Below are 12,859 nucleotides of genomic sequence, written 5' to 3'. Positions count from 1 at the left end.
CTACAGAGACACATAGATAAATACTATACTACAAAAAAAGAAAATAATACAAACACAAAGGAGAAAAAAAGTGTGATGTGAGTTCTGGAGAGAGACTGGGAAAATGAGAAAAATATTATGGGAGAGTTTGTGTCTGTCATCTTAAAAGGGTCTTGAGAGAAAGATGTGATTTCTAGAGTTATAATTTGTGAAGGACATTACTGGAGTATGGAACAATGAGAACAAAAACACTGTTGAAGGGAATGAATGGTAAGGCATACTTGAAGAGTGACACAGTGCAAATTGGCATGAGTGTACAACATGTAATGAAGAACTGAGGTAACGCTGGAATAGCAAGTTAGAATGAGATGATGGAAGGACATGAACATAAAATTAGCAAGTGTGAACTTTATTCAGGAAATCAAGGGGGAACCACTGAACCTTTTTGAAGATTTGATGTTGTGGGAGATTTATGATCATGCAACATCTTGATAGGAGAAGTGGCTTAGAATTGGGATAATGATTAAAAATGGTAAAATAACAGGGACTCACCAATTAAAGCTTAGGTTAAGATGAAAGTGGGAAATGGAATGATATGAAAAGTGGTAGAAAAAATAATTATATTCTGGCAAGATATTTAGAGGGAAATGATGGTCCCCTTATGTTCTACCTTAGCCAGGTTATAACTAATGTATTTCATTTAATCTTGGACACTTCTTTTTTAAAAGGATATTAACAATCTAAAGGGAAATCCAAGGATGATGACTAGGATGGAAGGAAGCATAGAGAAAACACCATGTCAGCATCCATTGAAGGAATTAGAGATGCTTAACATAGAGAAGAATGGAATGGGGTGGGGAAAAAAGTTGGAAAAGCTAGCTGTTTTTAAATTATTAAATTATATTATTAAATAATATAAATATTAAATTATAAATATCTCATTTAATCCTAGAGTCAGTTAGGTAGAACAGGAAATAGAATTTAGAGTTTTGGGACTAGAATAAGCAAGACCTTAGTTCAAAATTAGTCACAGAAACTTAACAGTTGACTGACTGTGTGCAAATCACTTAAAACTGATTATTTGATCAACTGTAAAATGGATTTGTAAAAAAATTATAAAATTTATAAAATTTGTAAAATGAATTATAATAACACCTACCTAATAGCATCATTGGCAATTAGGCACTGAAGTGAATGGAGTGTCAGGAAGAATCATCTTCATGAATTCAAATCTAGCTTCTCATATTTACTAGTTATGTGACCCTGAGCAAGATACAACCCTTTTTGCCTAAGTTTTTCACCTTTAAATGAGTTAGAGAAGGAAATGCCAAACTGGTCCAGTATCTTTGCCAAGAAAACCCCAAATGGGGTCACAAAGAGTTAGACACTACTGAAAATGCCTGAATAACAACAACAAATAGGATTGTTGGGAAGATTAAATTATATAATATCTATAAAGGACTTAACAGTGCCTGACACATAGAAGGTACTTAATAAGTGATTGTACACTGCCCTCTTTTTTGGCTTCCAGTGGTAAGAAATGGAGGCAAAAGCAGATGTTGAGAAGAGTAAATTAGTTTCAATGAAAGGAAAACCTGGAAATAATCAGAGTTGTCCAGATGTAGAATAAGCTGTTTCAGGAAATAATGAACTCACCTTTTCTAGAAATTTTATGTAGACTTGATGAAGATGATCAAGTGTTAGGGACATTGGGGGATGATTATTTTTAGGTATGTATTAAACTAGAAGTCTTCTGAAGTTTCTTAAAATTCTGAGATTTTGAAAGTCTGACAAATAGTAAGTATTCTTAGACTGAAAAAGACCAGTTAAAAATGAGTTTTATGTAAATTTCAGCCAGTAGGATTTCATTTCTAAATCAATGTTTCTGCATTTACTTATAGAAAAGATTGAATAAAGAGGTCTCATCACCACTTCCTGGAAGAGATCTATCAGGAATAGTTCTTGAATATATGAGATAGTTTCATTCAGTCTACACTGTTATCACTTCTCTCTTTGTGACACACAGTTTTAAAATAATATTTTTTTGTATTTGAGAAACACTTACCTCACAATTAACTAAAAAGTATCTTAGAGTTTGATTTGAATATTTCATGAAAATTTTATCAATTAATCAATCAACAAGCAACCATTAAGCATTTATTAATTGACAGGTACTTCTCTACATTCTAGAATATAAATAAAATAAACAAACAATCACTACTCACAAAGATATAATGTTATACAAGGAAAGAGGACAAAAGAATATGTAAATTCTTGAAAATAAGTATGAAGAAAAAGATTAAAATAATTAAATTCATGGTAGTTTGGGAGCAAGGACACTGGCATAAGAAAAATAAGAAAGGCTTCATGGAGAATTTAATGTAAACTGCAACTTGAAGGAAGAGATGGATTCTATGAGGGAGAAATAAGAAGGGGATATATTCCACTTATGGGGAAAAAACAGTGCAAAGACATAAAAGAGGTATAATACGGGGATGAAGAGGAGATGGTAATGAGGGAGTCTCTAGGGGCCTAGGAGCCAGTAACTAAACTAGCTGGAGATTGGAGTTGATGTTATCAGAGGGGAGCAGTCTCAGCTGAGCTGCCCAGTGAATCTCCACTGCTATCTGAAGGTTCCTTTAAGATGTTGGGTTGATGGCCCCTCCCTGCTGAGGTAACTGCTCCTTATTGGATGAGAGCAGAACCCAGCAGGAAACCGTTACTCAACTTCCTTCCAACAATGGAGGCTCAGATTTCACTTCCACAGTAACCCCTACTTTTCAATATTCTGTCCTCTCCTAGTCTCCTTGCCTTGAAGGTGTTGGAATAATCACAGGAATTCACAGATTAAGGCTAAGGGATTTATTTGAAACTGAGAAGGGAAAACTAAGATAAGAGGGTTTATGTTAGTTAAGCTGTTGCTAGGGGCAACTGGCAGGTGCTGGCAAAGGACCTAGAAGGTCCTGACAGGCTGAGGGCAACCAGCCCTCAGTCAGAGATAACTAGACTCTGGCTTTGTGTTATTTGATCAGCTAGGTACTCCGATGATATTGTTGAGTTCCTCTAGAGATGGCCCTAACCACTAGGCTATGCTATTTAATTTCCTACCTATGATCCATCTCCCTTCAACACCCAGGGCCCAGGGGGAAAAGTCAGGGATAGCAAGTTGTCTCGGTGAGGTCAAAGGAAAACATAACCCCAAATTTGGGTTTGCAGGGCCTTATATAATCATAGCCCAACTGCTGGTTAGCACCTACCCCAACAGCAAGATTCCATTCAGGGTAACTGACAGGATTGCCTAGGGCAATATTGCAATGCAAGAAACCCTGCATTACAGAGGGTGAAGAAATAACAGATGTGGGTAACCCCAAGAAGGCCATTTGATAGGATCATATTGCTCAGAAGGTATATTAAACTGAGTGATGGAAGATACAGAAAAAATCAGAAAATAAGTAAAATAAATAAAGTTAGGCATTTGGAGATGGATCTAGCAGTAAATGGAGAAATAATTGTAGTCTTTTCTAGGTAAGTGAAAGGTCAATAATAACAATGATAACTCACATTTAAACTATTTTTTACAGGTCATTGTGGGGTTAAATTTCAAATGCTGAGAATTCCTTGGCTGTCATTTGAAATTCACAATTGCTATAATATCCTGGTATTGGTAGGAATTATTTGATTTGGGAACACTTCGAACATGTGCTTCCAAAGAAAATTATGCCTGGAAATATACATATATGCATGTATACATATAAATGTATATATATGCAAAACATGCATGTGTATAAAACTTGGAGTTACTTCAAAAATTATTAGCACAATTTCTCAGATGAGAAAATTGAGGTTGAGATAAATTATTTGCTAGGATCACACAGGTAATGCTGTGGAAAGAAAAATCTTAGATGTAGCTCTACTTACTCCAAATTGAATGTCCTTTCCATACTGGCTCATGTACTTTGGTAAAAGAAAAAAGGATCACTTCTTTCCTCTACTCCATTTCCCCTCCTCCACCACAGTAAAAGCATGTACACACACACACACACACACACACACGCATACTCATTAGTCACATCAGATTTAATGTATTTCAATAGTTTTCTGGAAATATTAGGTAAAATATGACAAGGGTGCCCAAAGAACCATGCTATGAATATTATCACTAGCCAAGTGACTAAATGATATTATAGAAAGGTTCGAAAACACTAAGGTATAGTTTGTTATGGATTAAAACATCACTGGCTTTATGATTGCTGTGCCCATATTCGCCCTGCTGGTAGACATTCTTTTTATGGAATAGGACAATTATTGCTAATTAGACCTGGATGGGATCATTGAGATCATCTAATTACAGACTCTCATTATATAGATCATGAAACAAAGATCTGAAAGGTGAAGGGACCTAGAGCCACAGCTAGACCCCAGATCTCTTGACAACCATTCTACTGCTCTTATTCCACAAATCCTTTGCTCCCCCTACCTCCCACATTACAGAGGTCTTCTGAGCTGGGATTCTAAAGTTGTACAAACAGGCAGAGAGGAAGCTGGCACAGAATAAGGAATGAGGTCCATGAGGTCAGCTGGCCCTAATCCAAGGAGGACTTTATTGACAGGAGGAAGAGTGCTAAGGAGACTGTTATTTGAAAAGCAAGAATCAGCAGGGCCTAAACAGGTCAATGAGGGTCATTAGGAAGGGAAGGAGTATTAACACCTCTATACTGTCCCCTCTGCTCTCTTTTAGGTGCCACATAAAATGCACTATTGAGAAAGAGATACAGTTTTCGACAAGCTCTTATAGGCATGAGATCCCAATAAAAAATCAGATAAAGTTAATTATATCCTTCTCCAAGTTTGCTGACTCAATCCTTTTTTTTCTTCCTGTTTGTTGTTGTCATTTTGCTTTATTATTTATTTTTAGTGCCTAATTTCAGGAGGTTTTGTTTTGCTGGGGATTGGCAAGGCCTCAACAGCATCAATTTCAGCTGTGAAAAGATCATTGTGCAGGCCTGGCCCTCACATCCCTCAAAAACAGTAGCCCAGTGTGAGTTGGCTCATGTAGCCTCCTTGCTACTTGGCAAGCTCATGGCCTGGTCCAGAGGCTAGCTTTAGCTCTCTCCAACATTAAGCATAACAAGATAAAATGTTTAACTTGATGCTCTTCAAAGTCCCTTACAACTCTCACATTGCCAGTTTACAGCTGAGGAAACTAAGGCTCAGAGAGTTGTATTTACTTACCCAAGGTCACCTAACTCATTTGCAGCACAGGCATCCCCCAAATCCAGGTTTCCAGAAGCCTATCACAAGGTTCACTCTTACTGCCTCATGTGAAAAGTAGCCTAAGTGAATAAATGAACAGCTAAACTTGAGGGCAATGGCCTCTGGACTTCCTTTTTAAACTCATTTATACAAACATTCACCTGGAATCAGAGTATAATAGTTTACTTTTGAAAAATTAAAAAAAAAATCTCCTCTCATTACACATACATTTGCACATTCTCGCTCCTATTTTCCATGTACTTTTATGAAAATAAAATAATAATTTTCTGAGAGGCAAGAGAGGTAAGATAGCATTCCTCCCCTCATCCATCAGGCTGCATCTACAACAGAAAAGGGACACGCTTCAGCTCCCGGGACAATGGCCTCTTTGACTGGGAAAATACTGAACCAGAATTACAAGTGTGTAAGAATAAACAAGGCCGGAGTCAATCTAAAGTTGTTTTACACTCTGTTTTATTAAAGTCAATGCATTTCCGTTCCTGTGTGCAGAGCCTAGGCCTTCTTAATTACCACTACTTTGGGTGAATGTTAATGGCAGGCTGAGTTCCTGCGTGCAAACAGAGGCCCTTTCCTGACCTCTACAGGCTAAAGGGGGAAGCAGGAGGAAATCTGTAAAGTGAAAATGGGAGGGAAAGGGAAAGGGTGGGAAATATCTGACTTTAAGATGACATTTTAAGTTACAGATCTGCTCTATATGAGGTGGGTTCTATCTCTTTAGCCTATGCCTAGCTGTGTTGAATAGGTTTCTAAAGCAACTGATAGACTTTTAACAGTATTTAAAAGCCTACTTTTCTGGAATGGTTGAGGGGAACATTGACCAGAAGCAGGAAAATGAACTAAATGATATTTTGTAGGTAGTCTTAGTGTTTTATAAAATATATAATATAAAATAGTCATTGAATTTTTGACAGTTCTTCATAGGCATAACATGGGACTTGAAAATAGGAAAAAATTGAATTGAAATCTTTTATCATACCTTGGCTTGCTGTGTGACCTGAACAAGTCACTTAACCTCCTCCCACAGGCTCAGTTTCCTCACTTGTGAATTAGAGATAACAATTGCACCTACCTCACAGAGTTGTTGTGAGGATCAAATGAAATGACATAAGGTACTTTGCAAACCTTAAAATCCTATTGAACTGCTAAGTACTACTACTACTACCCCCACCACCACCACCACTTCTACTACTACCACTACTACTAATACTATTACTACTACTACTACTACTACTACTACTACTATCACTATTATTACTACTAGTACTAATACTACTACTATTACTACTTCTACTACTACTAATACTACCACTACTACTAATAATAATACTACCACTACTACTATTAGTCCTCCTCCTTCTCCTCCTCCTCCTCCTCCTCCTCCTCCTCCTACTACTACTACTACCACCACCACCACCACTACTACTACTGCTACTACTACTACTACTACTACTACTACTACTACTACTACTAGTTGTCAGACCTGGCTGACAGAGATCTGTCAAATGAGATAGAGGAGATTGAGTGATGAAACAAGGTTTCATCAAAATGTAAAAGTTAAATTTAGTGGTTGGATTTAAATTATATGAAATAAAGTGGTTGCCAAAGTTATTATATCTCAAGTCAGAAGTTTATTTACAAAATAGAGGAGAAACAATAAAGTAGAGAAATGTTAGAGAGGTTAGAGAAAATACCTATACTAGTGCTCAGCCAGGAATGCTGGTAGTGAGTAACCATGAGACCTCCTCCAATGAAGCTAGCATCTTAGGAAACTGGGAAAGGAGTCAGTCAGTCCTTTTCACTCACACAACAAAGTAGTCCAGGAATCAGAGTCCAAGTTGAATCCATGATCCAAGCCGCAGTCACCAGTGAAGTTCCCTTGAAGACTATCTCCAGGAGACACTCTCCACAAGACTCAACTTCATTAGAGGAAGGGAAGGAAGTGGCTAGGAGAAAGGGAGAACAAGGGAGAAGCCCACAACTAGTAGATGGCTAGGGGGTCTCCACCTTGGTGGAGGAGGAGTCAATCTTTTATAAGGTAGTGGTCTGGGATGAGGTAACCTGGATTGGTCCTATTGGGCAAAGTTGGGGCACTTGTGCCCAGTTGATTGGATAGCCCTATGTAGATTAGGAATCTCAGTCTCCGGTGGTGGGAAGTTCTCAGACTTGATGGTCAGTGATGTGGGAGGTCATTTGTCTAGGCCTGACAGGGAAATCCTAATGTTCTGCCAGGTTTTACTGGGGCTTTGTCTCACGGTTTGGACAGGTGCTGGGGTTTGGGGGAGGTGAGCTATTGGTCTGGCCAGGGAAGGAGGAAGGGGAAAAGGGGTTTTGGTCCTAGTATCTATCAATAGTGGTAGTAGAACTATTATTATTGTTTTGATCAAATCACTCCTCTTTAGCTTTTTAAAAATTATATACTTGCTACTTTTATTTCTCATTATTTTTTTACTACACATTAACACACTCAATTAACTTCCTCTCATCCCTTCAATAGAGAAGGCATCATTTGAGAAAAAAAAGATATACTTATACATAAAACTATGTGTCAATTATATCTATTTATCAGTTTTTTCCTCTGGAGGTAGATATACACAAGTGATTCTTCAAACAATATTTCTGTTGCTGTATATAAAGTCCTCTTGATTCTTCTCATTTCACTCTTCATAATTTCATGTAAGTCTTTCCATGATCTTCCAAAATGAATCTGTTCATCATTTCTTACAATGCAGTAGGATTTCATTATAGTTATATTCTACAACTTGTTTAGCCATTCCCCAATTTAAGGGCATCCGTTTATTTTTTTTCCTTTTTTTATTTAGAAAAATTTTCCATAGTTACATGATTCATGATTCCTACCCACAGCACCCCTTCTTCCTTACTCTTGGAGCTGACAAGCAATTCCACTGGGTTGTACATGTATCATTGCTCCAAACCTCTTTCCCTGTTATTCATATTTGTAGTAGAGTGATCTTTTAACATAAAAACTCTAATCATATCCATATCGATCTATGTGATCAATCATATGGTTTTCTTCTGTATTTCTGTTCCCACAGTTCTTTCTTTGGATGTGGATAGCGTTGCTTCTCATAAGTTCCTATATTAATTAGAAATCTTGAACCTTTGGATTCCATCTCCCAGAATTCTTTTTTCATTTTCCAGCATTCCTTTCCCTGTGTCCACATGTTTGCATTTTCACTTGTTGTTTATAAGTTTGCTGTAAGCTGTGCCCTCTCTCTCTTTTCTTCCTCATGCACAATTGGAAAAGCTGGCTTTTTACTCTAGCTTTTTCTTTCCTTTTTACCACAAATAGTTATTAATAAATCTTATTAAATATAATACTTGGAGTATTTGAATATTAATTTTACTTCTCACATTCCTCTGGATTGTCCTGGGTCATTGCATTGCTGCTAGTAAAAAAGTCTATTACATTCAATTGTGCCATAATCTATCAGTCTCTGTGTACAACATTCTCCCGGTTCTGTCACTTTCGCTCTGTATCAATTCCTGGAGGATTTTCCAGTTCACATAGAATTCTTCCTTTTCATTATTTCCTTCAGCACAATAATATTCCATCATCATCAGATACCACAATTTATTCATCCATTCCCCAATTGATGGATACCCCCTCATTTTCCAATTTTTTGTCACCACAAAGAGCGCAGCTATAAATATTTTTGTAAAAGTCTTTCTCCTTATTATCTCTTTGGGGTATAAACCCTACAGTGGTATGGCTAGGTCAAAGGGAAGGCATTCTTTTAAAACCCTTTGTGCGTAGTTCCAAATTGGCCTCCATGGTGGTCGGACCAATTCACAAGTCCACCAGTAGTGTATTAGTGTACCAGTTTTGCCACATCCCCTCCAACATTTATCACTTTCCTTTGCTGCCATGTTGGCCAGTCTGCTAGGTAAAAGGTGGTACCTCAGAGTTGCTTTAATTTGAAGTTCTCTAATTAGGAGGGATTTAGAACACTTTTTCATGTGATTATTGATTGTTTTAATTACATCCTGTGAAAACTGCCTACTCATGTCCCTTGACCATTTGTCGATTGGGAAATGGTTTGATTTTTTGGTAAATTTGACTTAGTTCCTTATATATTTGGGAAATTAAACCTTTGTCTTAGAGTTTTGTTATAAAATGTTTGTTGCTTTCCTTCTAATTTTGGTTGCTTTGGCTTTGTACAAAAATTTTTAATTTGATAAAATCAAAATCATTCATTTTACAGTTTGTAAAGTTTTTCTCTCTCTTGCTAGGTCATAAATTCCTTCTTTTCCCACAGATCTAAGAGTTATACTATTCTATGTTCACCTAATTTATTTAGATTTCACTCTTTATATTTAATCATTTACCCAATTTGAATTTATCTTGGTATAGAGTACAAGATTTTGATCTGAATCTAATTTTTCCCATACTGTTTTCCAATTTTCCCAGCAGTTTTTTTTTACCTTTAACTTCTGTGTATTGGCTCATAGGTGGAAGAGTAGTAAGGGTGGGCAATGGGGGTCAAGTGACTTGCCTAGGATCACACAGTTAGGAAGTGTCTGAGGTCTGATTGGAACCTAGGACCTCCTGTCTCTAGGCCTGACTCTCAATACACTTAGCTACCCAGCTGCCCCCTTTCCCAGCAGTTTTTGCCAAATAGTGAGTTCTTGATGGGAATCCTTTCAATCAACAGTTCTTTGTCATCACAGAAAGAACTGCTACAAATATTTTGAACATACAGGTCCTTTCCCCTTTCACTTTAGGAAATAAAACTCGACAGAGTTATTCCGGGGTCAAAAGCTATAGACTAGGAAGGCAATCTCTGTGTTGTTTTGCTGTTCTCCATTTTCTAGAGAAAACATCTTGGGGGCGACTTGGTGGCTCAATAGATTGAGAGCCAGGCCTATAAATGGGAAGTCCTAGGCTCAAATCTGAGACACTTTCTATCTTTGTGACCCTAGACAAGTCACTTAATTCCCATAGCCTAGCCCTTACCACTCTTCTGCCTTGATTCTTAGACAGAAGGTAAAGGTATTAAAAAAAAAAAAGAAAGGAAAAGAAAACATATCTGTCTTTATTTCCTCAAAGTCCTATAGAATAATATTCAAAATGCTTAGCATAGCATTTAAAATCCTTCATAATCTGGCTGTAGCCCAAATTTCCAAGTTTAAAGCATTATATTCTTATTTTCATATTACATTAGAGCCAAACATCAATACATTTCTTATTTAGTTGTTGCATCCTCCTGGTAGAATATAAGTTCTTCGAGGAGAGGAATTGTTTTGCTTTGTTGTTTGTACATCCTCAGCAACTAGTGCAGTGTCATAAACACCCCTAGACAATAAATACTTGCTTAATTGGATTCTATTGGATCAGGCCTTTATCATTTAAAATCTGGGATCATTTGTACCTATGTACAAGTACCTATGTAGGATCTGTACAAGATAAAAAAATGACTGAATGGCAAATTTATTGGGGTCATTATCATTATTGATGTTGACAAAATCAGTTGGATCCCATTGACATTGAGATTTGACTGGAAAAAAATGTCACAACACATCGTGGTTTGTGCAACTGCTTCAGCTAACTTACTGACACAAAAGCAAACTACTTTCATGTCCTAAGTGACTGCTTGGTTTTTAGACTACAGGCTTCTTGAAAGAAGGAATAGTCTTTTGCCTTGTCTCTCCTACACTTAATGTGGCACTCAGCACACAGTAGATACCTATTAAATATTGACTGGTTGACTGAATCCTTTAGGCTTATTTGTGAAGGCCAACTTGTGTATTTGACTAGCTACTTGTGTATTTGAAACAAGTTGAGTAAATAAACACTTATTAATTACCTACTGTGTGCCAAGTATTCATTTTTAATCATTCAATAAATATTTAAGTGTCTATTTTATGCCAGGTATTATGCTAAGTGCTGAGGAGACAAGTAGAGGAACATTTCATACCAGTATATGTTCTCTTTCAAATAATAAAAAAGAGGTGTCAGTTTTAATTTATTTTCTGATTAAGGCTGAAGGGCAAGACCTACTAGAAACATGTGATTTGGCATAATAAAGGAAGCTTTACCCTCAAGCTCTGTTGTTCTATTCCCTGGCTCCTTTCTTCTGCTTTAGAGCCTACTTTGTATTTGATGTGGGACAGGATAACATAGGATGCCATCTACTTTCTTAAATCTATGCCTATTCTCTTTATTACTTTTTTTTTCACTTCAAGTGTCAAGTCTCTTTCAGAGAGAGATAGAGGGAAGGGGTAGGAGTGATTACAGCACACTCAATTTCAACTATCTTTTATCAGAGTATGTTTTGGATGATTTTAAGTTACCTACAATCATATCTTTTTTTATTATTTGGCTTTGAAAGTCTCTAATGCAATCCATTTTTATCTCTAAACTTCTTTACTTATTCCTAGTTCTTTTAAGCCACCCTTTTATCAGAAATGAGTGATACGTACATCCAGAAAAACTGAAGTAAAAAAAATAGGACATCTCTACAAAAGATAATATACTTCATAGCTAATGAATTAGTTATATCTAAAAAGCTGTTCTGAGGCTCAGGATATTGTCCGCTTGTCTCTGTAGCAATGCTGGCAGTCAAATGTGAGAAAGAGCATCAGAGTATGCTGTTGAGCTCTCAGAAGCCTAGGATCACTCTTCTCAGGTCCAGAAGAGACTGCCTTCTGACCTGAATTCAAGTATTTTCCTCTGCCATACAGGATAGCATCTTGTCATCAAAGAAATGTACAATAAAGAATATTGTTCCCTGTGACAAGATTGTCCCTCTATAGTGAACAGAAGAACTTCTGAACTTTCTTGTTATCAAGGCAGAAAATAGAAAGTATATCTGGCAAAATCTGCCTCCTCCCCAGAAAGTGATATTACAATGGATGCTGGCAATCTTTCCTACTTTAATTTAGTAAGCTTATTATTTAAAGATCTATTTTGTGATTTCAAAATTTTTCTCCCAAAAAGCACAACAGTGACCGATGGGAAGAGGACTTCTTTAGACATTTATTCTTTTTTTTTAAATATTTATTTTTTAAAAAAGTTAATATGGTTACATGATTCATCCTCTTATTTTTCCCTTCATCCCCCAACATACCCCCAACCACATAGCCACTGTGCATTTCCACTGGTTTTAACTAGTGTCATTGATCAAGACCCATTTCCAAATTGTTGATAGTTGCATTGGTGTGGTAGTTTCCAGAATACATCCCCAATCATGTCCGCCTCAACCCATGTGTTCAAGCAGTTGTTTTTCTTATATGTTTCCTCTCCTACAGTCCTTCCTCTCAATGTGGGTAGCATCTTTACCATAAATACCTCAGAATTGTCCTGGGTCATTGTATTGCTGCTGGTACAGAGGTCCATTACATTCGATTTTACCACAGAATGTCAGTCTCTGTGTATAGGGTTCTTCTGGCTCTGCTCCTTTCACTCTGCATCAGTTCCTGGAGGTCTCTCCAGTTCGCCTGGAACTCCAGTTTATTATTCCTTTTAGCACAAAAGTATTCCATCACCCGCATATACCACAGTTTGTTCAGCCATTCCCCAATTGAAGGACATACCCTCCTTTTCCAATTTGTTGCCACCACAAAAAGCGCAGCTATGAATATTTTC

The sequence above is a fragment of the Gracilinanus agilis genome, chromosome 2 (genome assembly GCF_016433145.1).
Source record: "Gracilinanus agilis isolate LMUSP501 chromosome 2, AgileGrace, whole genome shotgun sequence".
Taxonomy (NCBI): domain Eukaryota; kingdom Metazoa; phylum Chordata; class Mammalia; order Didelphimorphia; family Didelphidae; genus Gracilinanus; species Gracilinanus agilis.
Note: the sequence above shows the minus strand (reverse complement) of the source record.